The 10000-nt window shown below is 57.1% G+C and overlaps 1 long non-coding RNA gene across 1 annotated transcript in view; it reads right to left on the reverse strand.

Moving 5' to 3' along the window:
- Positions 1 to 10000, reverse strand: part of LOC140854325 (uncharacterized) — a 53131-nt gene that overhangs the window by 2842 nt on the left and 40289 nt on the right. The gene's annotated exons all lie outside the window — the stretch shown is intronic.

The following is a 10000-nucleotide window of genomic DNA, read 5'->3' on the forward strand; positions in this document are numbered from 1 at the left end:
CTCAGGAAGTCCTCTCCACTTCACCAAGTATTGGATTTCTTCTGCACCACTGGGTAAAACTTGAACTCTATCTGCCAGAATGATGTCGACCCGTCTCTCCAAGGAGGTAGAAGTAGGGGTTGGATGGCTTGACATGTTCCTCGTGGGATCCACCTGGTCAGCATGGTACGGCTTGAGGCAACTTCCATGGAATACAGGATGCACCTTGAACCATACGGGAAGTTGCAGCTGGTAGGATACATTTTCTACTCTTCTAATGATAGGGAATGGACCTTCATACTTGCGAACCAGGCCTTTATGCACTTTGCGAAAGAACCGAAGTTGAGCTGGATGGAGCTTGACCAGCACCATGTCGCCTTGCTTGAAGTCCAAAGGTCTCCTTCCCCTATCAGCCCACTTCTTCATCTTCTTAGCAGCCTTCTCAAGGTATGCCCGTGCAATCTCCGTATTGCGATGCCACTCCTTGGCCAAATGATATGCAGATGGGCTATTTCCTGTTTACCCCACAACCACTGTATGCGGAGTGGAGGGTTGCTGACCAGTGATGATTTCAAAGGGGCTCTTGCCCGATGCAGAGCTCCGTTGCAAGTTGTAAGAGAATTGGGCTATATCGAGCAACATCACCCAATCCTTTTGGTTGGCACTCACAAAGTGCCGCAAGTATTGCTCAAGAAGAGCATTTATTCTTTCAGTCTGGACATCAGTCTGGGGGTGAAGGCTAGTGGAAAAGTATAGTTTGGAACCAAAGAGTTTGAAGAGCCCGGTCCAAAATCGTCCCAAGAACCTGGAATCTCTATCACTGATTATGTTCTGAGGGATGCCCCAATACTTCACCACATGCTTCAAGAAAAGTCGAGCCGCCTCCTCTGCAGAGCAATGTAGGGGTGCAGGAATAAAGATGCCATATTTGGATAACCGATCTACCACCACAAGGATCGATCCAAAATCCCCTACTCTTGGCAAACTCGAGATGAAATTCATTGAGACGCTCTCCCAAGGCCGTTCAGGTATAGGTAAGGGTTCAAGGAGGCCACCAGGTTTGCACCGCTCTACCTTATCCTGCTGGCAAATGAGACACGTCCGAACATATTCTACCACATCCTCCCCCATTTTTGGCCAGTAGTATGCCCGCTCCAAGAGGGCAAGTGTTCGGTGCATTCCTGGGTGGCCTGCCCAAAGAGTGTCATGACATTCTTGCAAGAGCTCTCTTTTAAGGTTGCCCACCTGAGGAACATACACCCGACATTTTTTTGTGAAGATGAGTCCATCCTCGATCCAGAATCGCCGCGTCTTCCCTTCTTCGATGAGCTGCTTCAGGATCACAGCTGCAGGGTCCTTCAGTAGCCCCTCTCGAATCTTTGGTAGAAGGGTTGCTTGAACTTGGCTGATTTGACTTTGCTCATCCACCATCAGAGCCGCGAGCTCAGCCTTACGACTTAAAGCATCAGCTACTTGATTCATGCACCCTGGCCTGTATTCCAAGACCATGTCAAACTCTGCCAGAAAATCTTGCCAACGAGCTTGTTTGGGGGATAGCTTCTTCTGTGTTTGGAAGTAACTAAGGGCCACATTGTCTGTCCGAACAACAAATCGTGACCCAAGGAGATAATGCCTCCATACTCTCAGACAGTGGACCACCACTGTCATCTCCTTCTCGTGGACAGTGTATCGTCTCTCGATGTCATTTAACTTCCGACTTTCAAAAGCCACCGGATGGCCCTCCTGAATTAGAACCCCTCCAATAGCATAATCGAAAGCATCAGTGTCGACTTCGAATGGCAGTGTATGATCTGGCAGCCGCAGCACTGGCTTTTCCATCACTACCGCTTTCAAGTCTCAAAGGCTTGCTGACACCTTGAGAACCAATCCCACGATCGGTCCTTCCGCAATAACTCCGTCAAGGGTGCAGCACGATGGGAATAACCCGTAATAAACCGCCTATAGTAGTTGACAAGCCCGAGGAAGGATCGTAGCTCCGTCACCTTGGTAGGGGTCTGCCACTCCTGGATGGCACGAACCTTCTCCTGGTCCATGCGTATCAGACTGCCCCCAACACGATGGCCCAAGAATAGAATTTCTTCCTGGGCAAAGTAACATTTCTCCTTCTTTACATAAAGGGAGTTCTCCCGTAGGATCCCGAGAATAGTCTGCAAGTGTTCCACATGTTCCTCCAATGTTCGACTATACACGACAATATCATCCAAGTATACCACCACGAACTTGTCGAGATAGTCATGGAATAATTGGTTCATCAATGTGCAGAATGTGGCTGGGGCATTCATTAATCCGAAGGGCATCACCAAGAACTCGAATGCTCCATACCTTGTCACACAAGTGGTCTTGCCTTCATCTCCTCCTGCAATCCGGACTTGCCAGTATCCAGATTGAAGATCCAACTTGGAAAAATATCGAGCTCCACCCAACTGATCGAACAAGTCTGCAATTAAGGGGATTGGATACTTGTTCTTCACAGTCACCTTGTTCAAAGTCTGATAATCGACACACAATCGAAGACTCCCATCTTGCTTCTTCTGGAAGAGAACTGGGGCTCCAAAAGGAGCTTTTGAGCTACGGATAAGCCCTCCTTTCAATAGCTCATCAAGTTGATTTCGAAGTTCTGCAAGCTTCGGTGGGGCTATTCGATAGGGCGGACGAGCTGGACATTTTGCTCCAGGCTCTAATTCAATCTTATGGTCCACCGCCCGCCTGGGCGGTAAAGTCTTAGGCAACTCGGGGGGCATCACATCCTCAAACTCCTGTAGGACTCTCAAGACCCCAGGAGGAAAGGGACCCATATCCTTTGGCTCCATTTCCAGCTTCAAGGCAGCCACATATGTTAGTTCTCCCTTCTTTATTCCCCTCTTCAATTGGAGAGAAGAGATTTGATGTATCCTTTCTTGAGTTTGCCGAGCAACAGGAACAACACAGGGAGACTCATCTCCCATCATGCATAAAGCATCTAGAAAGGGCATTGGCACCACCCTAGCAGCTTGAAGAAAATCCATACCCAAGATAACTTGAAAGTCATCTAAGGGTACGGCCATGAAATTGGCCTTCCCACTCCAAGTTCCGACCCGAATAGGCACATCCCTTGCAAGCCCAGCAATGGGCTGTGCTTCCGAGTTCACCGCCTTCATTCGACTGGAGTCCCTCTCCAGCTTCAACCCAAGATGGGTAGCTTCACGATCGGCAACGAAGTTGTGGGTTGCCCCTGTGTCCACCATCGCTCGAGTCACATGACCGTTGAGCTCCACTTGCACATACATGAGTTCACTGATCCGTCGGTTGGATTGCTGGTGAGTCTGCTGTGGCTTGAGTTGTTGTTGGTGGTGTGGCTTCTGCTGTTGTTGCTGCTTGAATGGCTTGGACTGCTCCCCCACTTGACCTTTGATGGCATTCAGCAACCTAAGGGCACCCATGCGAGGGCCCTCAGCCTGCTCCTCCTCATCACTGCTGTTTTCATCAGGGTTGGTCGGACTCTTCTACACAGTAGCCTGTAGTGCATTTAGAGCTTGCTTTTGGGGACAGTTCTTCACCATGTGTGGCCCTCCACATAGAAAACACCCTGACTTTGGGGCCCTTACTATTTCCTGATCTTTCATCTTGAAGTCTCTCTTCTTCTCATTGATCACAGCCTTACCCTTGGATAGCTTGTGATTCTTAAAGGTATTCGGAGTGGGCTTCCTCCTCTGGTGGTCAGAGAGGAGGTAATCTGTTAGACGCTCGGCTGCGGCCTGGGCAGATGCCAAGTCTGCGACACCCCTCCTCTGTAACTCCTGCTGGGCCCATGGTTTCAAGCCCTCCAAAAAGTGAAACAACTTATCTTTTTCAGACATGTCTCGAATGTCCAACATCAATGCCGAGAACTGCTTGACATACTCTCGAACAGTCCCAGTTTGTTTGAGATGCCTTAAGTTTCGTCGGGCAATGAATTCCATATTCTCTGGCAAAAACTGTGCCTTAATCTCCCTCTTCAAGTCCTCCCAGCTGGTAATGGTACACCGCCCGGCTTGGATGTCTTCATACCGAGTCTGCCACCATAATTTGGCATCCCCGGTTAAGTACATTGTAGCCAAGATAATTTTGGTGTCTTCAGAGTCAGGCCGCACCACTCGAAAGTACTGCTCGATGTCGAACAAGAAGTTCTCTAACTCCTTTGCATCACGAGCTCCACCATAACTTCGAGGCTCTGGTGCTCGCATTCGGCCTTGCCCACCATCACCAGCAGTTGGAGTTGGTATGGTACTGACTGCTCAGGTCAAGACTGCGACTCTAGCGGCTAGATCATTGAATTGCTCCCGCAGGTGCTGGATAGACTCCTGGGTGTTGTCACTAAGGTTGTCCACTGTCTAGATGAGCTGCTCTTGATTCAACTCCAGGCTAGTCAGACGATCTCTCAGGGAGAACAAGGGCACCAAGCCCTCCTCAAGCTGGGCCAAATGGGTTTCCACCGTAGATATCCGCTCTCGATGGCTTCACAGTTTCTCAATGTCGGCTTGTCCTTCCATAGGGGCTGAGGCGGCAACCATTGCCTCCTCCTCTTGCATCATTCCACTTGTCTCACCACTGTTCTTGCATCCCATCTATGTTGCACAGGTTCCTTCGATTGTGCCTGCTCTGATACCACTTTGTCACGGACTTCGCCTCTTGGATGAGCAAACCCGTGCGGCGCCCCGATGTCACCTGCACAAAGGAGCCAGCCAAAATGCACCCAGCAAGATGCACAAAAAAACACAAGAAAATGGCATGGCAACACGCTCAGATATGGCACTGTAAGAACGATATTTTCATTAATGAAATCAGAGGAATACAAGCCTATACAACCGCTACTCAGACTACAATTAGGGGCTCAGGAGGCAGGGGAGGCAACAATGGATACCGCAAGAATCCATAAGGAAACCGGCCCACTGGATTGTTCTCGCCCACCCTCCCAACACTATACAAGCAGGGCATCCACCCAAATCCCACCCCGGGGGTTCCAAATGATCGAGCGGCATTGCATTTTCATGACTCGCCTTCGGAAGCCCCGACATGATGAAAACACCCCAAAATCCACCCAAAACAAGGAAAAATGGTGTGGCGGCAGTTGTTCATGCCATCTAGTTACAAGGTATGTACAAGATTATGTCAGAGGCCATTGCCAAACAAAAATGCAAGGAAAAAGGCCCTGATAGGGCGGCGGGCAGAATCCTTTGCAGACGACTTAAATATGCGACGGGGCATTATAAGTGGCAGAGTGCCCTTGCTACCACGATCTACTGAGATCCAGCCCAAAGTCGCACGGATTCGTCCCACCCCACAACTCTTCCCCCACCCGACCCCCACCCATCGTGAGCCCACGACGGCCCAAAAATGAGGTCGGAGTTTGGTGGGGATGCCTTGCCGAGGCTCACATCGAGGGAGCGATCGTTCGCCAAGGAGCGGCATCACCGTGGCATGACATCTGGGGGGGGTTGCTCCGGACGTGCAATATTTGGCATGGCGGTGGACCCGTCGGGATGCGTGGATGCTCGCCGTGGCATTGATATCGGGGGGGTGGGGGCTCCGGACGCGCGATATTTGGCATGGCGGTGGACCCGCCAAGATGCATGGATACTCGAGGATTCCTCTTGGTTCAAGGAGGGGCGCGGAGCTATGGCCATGTTCCCGGCTCCCCCAAGCCCACCGTAGGAGGCGGGTCTGCCGTGGCATGACTGCGGGGCAATGGTGGTGTCACGCCCGTACGGTCTCATGTGGGGGCATCGGGGCAATGCTGGTCGGACGAGCTGGATATCCAAGGGGCTTTCATATTCGACGGGTTGTCCAGACTATATGCACGTTCTTGATCCCTGCGGTGGAGCCAAGTGGCGATCAGAGGACCAGTGTTGGACCCCCACCGGCATCTTACGTGGGTTGGCGCGGCTCTGGTGCCTTTGTCGTGCCAACCTTGGATGGGTCGGAGCATGGCTGGAGCTCTGCCACGACAAGGCACCATCATCTGGTCCAGTGCCCGGATGAAGATAAAAGCATGCGGGGACTCTGGCAAAGGCGCATGCAAAGATCGGGCACGAGCAGACGCATGCCTGGCCCAACGAGCGTAGCTCTCGGACAAAATGCACTCAAGCCGGGCCAAAGGGCGCGCAGGTCACGGGGGCACGCAGGCCATGGCGGCGCGTGGACCGTCGGGTGCACGGATTATGGCGGGGCTGTGGAGCACGCGGGCCACGGGCGCAAGGCTGTGGGGCATGCAGGCCGCGGGCGCACTGGACGAGGGCGCGCATGTGCACGGGCACTTGGCCGGACGCAGGCGCCAGTAGTGGGTTGCGTGGATGCGCGCACCGCTGGGCGTGCAGCGAAGACGCACAGCGGACTTGCTGGCGCGCACAGTGGGTGCGGGACCCAGGAGGCGGGACTCGAGTCCCAGTGCCGGACAGTTTCCAACGGTTCCAAACTCCTCCCCAAACTTCCTAGAGCGGCTGGCCGGGGTTGGCAGGGGTTTTAGGGAGCTCCCGGCGGTCGTTGGAGTTGTCCACCGCCTTTATATAAAAGCTGCATATGTGCCAGCCCTCGGCGGAAAGCCTTGGGATTGTATCTTAGTGGGATATCCATTCGGGGACATGGGTGGGTCTCTAGTATCTAAATTTCGTGGGAACTGAAATAAAAGAGGTAGGGGGGGATTTCTCCATGCGCCTTGAATATTTGCTGATGTTTCGCTTTGTTGTTACCATCCCTACGGGTGGGGACTGCGAGGAGGCTGAGGGGATGGGGCGTCCGGCGCCGCACGGGGCTGAGATTCTTGCGAAAAATTAGACCCGGGAGTCAGCCCTGCGGCAACTAGCCGGGCAAGGGTGCGGCCTGCCCAAAGCAGGCAAGTCCCGTAAGCATGCGAGGTGACTCGCACGTGCGATGGAGGGGGTCGGCCGCCGCACGCGCACGTCGGTCGCGGACAACCCCCGGAGCACCCGCGGGCTCCGGTGTCGCCCCCTCGGGGTGGCCGCGGTGGTGCAAGGCAGGCCAGAGGGATGCGTGCGGAGCGAGATGCGAGTCCCGACTGTGCCGCGGGGTGCCCGGATTCGACCGCACCCAGCGACGAGTGCGCCGACGCCTGGGCTCGCCCGTAATGAGGCCGACGGGCGGCCGGACGCAGACTGAACCAAAGACGGGGCCCCCAAAGATAAAACGGCCCCGAAACCCACTAAAACAAAGGATTTTGGGCTCGAGAAATGGAGTGAATGGGTAAACCCTATTCACGATCGTAGGGCTCGAAACGAGCTTTCCATTGATATATTATCGCCCCCGTAACTCCTTCCGGATCAAAAGTTACGGCCGTTCGAAGCTTGTGCCACCATTTTGATGCTCCAACCCATTCATCTGGGCTTCCTGCTGCTTCACAGTCCTAGCACTCGGAACGAGCTTTCCGTTGATATATTGTCGCCCCTGTAGCTCCTCCCGGATCAGAAGTTACGGCCGTTCGAAGCTTGTGCCACCATTTTGACGCTCCAACCCATTCATCTGCGGATAAGTACCTGACAGGGGTGCTAGGGGGTTCCGCATCCCAAGCTGGCCCCGACGCATGGGATGCGAGGTCCGGCCATCCGGTGCCCGTGGACTGTGAAGGCGGGATGCGCGTCCCATCCCGCCCCGTTTGCAATGCTGCTCGATCGTCTGGAACCCCCGGGGTGGGAGTTTCTCGGATGCCCCGCTGGGGTGGTAGGGGGTTCCGCATCCCGGTTTGCCCCGGCTCGGGCCATCGAAATGGGATGCGCGACCCGACTGCCCGGAATGTGAGTCCCCCACGTGCGGGATGCGAGACCCAGCCATCCACCGCCTGAAGCCCGGGGGGGCCGGGACGCGTGACCCGGCCCTCCCCATTCGCAATGCTGCTCGGTCACTGGGAATCCCCAGGGTGGGATTTGCCCCGATGCCCCATCGGGGTATTAGGGGGTTCCGCATCCCAAGTAGGCCACGATGCGCGAGACGCGAGCCCCGGCCATCCGACGCCCGAGGCCCGTGAAGGCGGGACACACGTCCCTTCCTGCCCCGTTTGCAATGCTGCTCGGTCATTTGGAACCCCCCGGGTGGGATTTGCCAGGATGCCCCGCTGGGGTGGTAGGGGGTTCCGCATCCCGATTCTGCCCCGGCTCGGGCCATCGAAACGGGATGCGCGACCCGGCCGCTCCGACGTATGTCCCCCACATGCGGGATGCGAGGCTCGGCCAACCACCGCGGGAAGCCCATGAGGGTGGGGTGCGCGTCCCGGCACTCCCCCGTTTGCAATGCCGCTCGATCATTTGGAACCCCCGGGGTGGAATTTGCCCGGATGCGCCGCTGGGGTGGTAGGGGGTTCCGCATCCCGTGCAGCACGGGCACGGCCCGTCGAAACGGGATGCGCGACCCGGCTGCTTTGGGTCGAGCCCACGGGACGCGAGTCGCGGGCATCCGCCATCCGAAGCCCGCAAAGGCGGGACGCGCGTCCCGGCCCCCGCTCCCCCGTCTGCAGTGCTGCTCGGCACTTTGGAACCCCCCGCATGGGATTTGCTCGGGTGCCCCGTTGGGGTGGGTAGGGGGGTTGCTCGTCCCTAGCTTGCCCCGACGTGCGGGATGCGAGGCCCGGCCATCCAGCGCCCAAATTCCGCGAAGGCGGGGCGCGCGTCTCGTTTGCAATGCCGCTCGATCATTTGGAACCCCCCGGGGTGGGGGTCACCCGGATGCCCCGTGGGGGTGTTAGGGGGTTCCACGGGGGATGCGTGACCCGGCCGCTCGGGGACAAGTCCTCGGTGCACGGGATGCGAGTCCCGGGCACCCGGCGTCCAAATCCCGCGAAGGCGGGACGCGCGTCCCGGCCCTCCCCGTTTGCAATGCTGCTCGATCATTTGGAACCCCCAGGGTGGAATCCGCCCGGATGCCCCGCTAGGGTGGTAGGGGGTTCCGCATCCCGCTTAGCCCGGGCTTGGCCCACGGATGCGGGATGCGCGGCCCGTCTGCTCGGGGACAAGCCCCCTCGGTGCGTGGGATGCGATGCCCGGCCATCCACCATCCGAAGCCCACAAAGGCGGGACACGTGTCCCGGCCCTCCCCATTTGCGATGCTGCTCGATCATTTGGAACCCCCGAGGTGGGAGCCGCCCGGACGCCCCGCTGGGGTGGTAGGGGGTTCGGCATCCGCGTCCCCACTCGCTCGGCCCTTTGCTGTGGGCTGCCCAACCCCTTCACCATGGATGCCTGTCCCGGGCGCGCGGGTCTCGTTGCCCGATCGCCTGCCCCCCGTATCCCCGTGTGCGTGGGGAGCGTGTCCTGGCCCTCCCCGCTTGCAATACGGGTCAGCACTTTGGAACCCCCCGGGGTGGGATTCGCCCAGATCCCCCTCAGGGATGGTATGGGGTGCCCCTCCCCCGGTGTGCAGCATTGGCCCGAAATGTACGGGGGCAGACGTGGGATGGTGTTCGTTGGCTGGGTTGAGCTCGCGCTCCCCGTCCAAGCGCTCAATCTCCCCGTCCACCTTCGGTCGTGTTAGCGGCCGCGCACGTGCGGACTTGGGGGGGGGGCGTCTCTCGTTGGCCGGGTTGACCCCATTCTTGCCATCTGTGGCCTCCAACCCCCTCGCCCCTTCGGCCGGTTCCGCGGCCTTATGCGCACGGACGGCGGGTTGTGCTCCACCCACGGATATTTCGGTGATGCGGCCACGTGCACGCGGACTTGGACGGTGTTGGATGGCTCGTTTGGGCTCTCTTTCCTCGTCCATGCTCTCTCCGTCCCTCCCCAAACCTTTTCGCCCGATCACGCGGCCGCGCACGCGCGGAGATGGGACGGTGTTCGTCGGTGGGGTAGGTCACGTGCTCCCTGTCCGTGGGCCCCGTCCTCACCCTCCCTCGCCCCTTCGGTCGGCTCCGTGGCCCCACATGCGCGGACCTCGGATTGTGCCCCCAGCACAAATATTTCGGCAACGCGGCTGCGCGCGTGCGGATTTGGATGGTGATTGGTGGCCCGATTGATCTCTCTTTCCCCGTGCTCGTTCTCGGTCC

Source organism: Elaeis guineensis, chromosome 16 (genome assembly GCF_000442705.2).
Source record: "Elaeis guineensis isolate ETL-2024a chromosome 16, EG11, whole genome shotgun sequence".
Lineage (NCBI taxonomy): Eukaryota > Viridiplantae > Streptophyta > Magnoliopsida > Arecales > Arecaceae > Elaeis > Elaeis guineensis.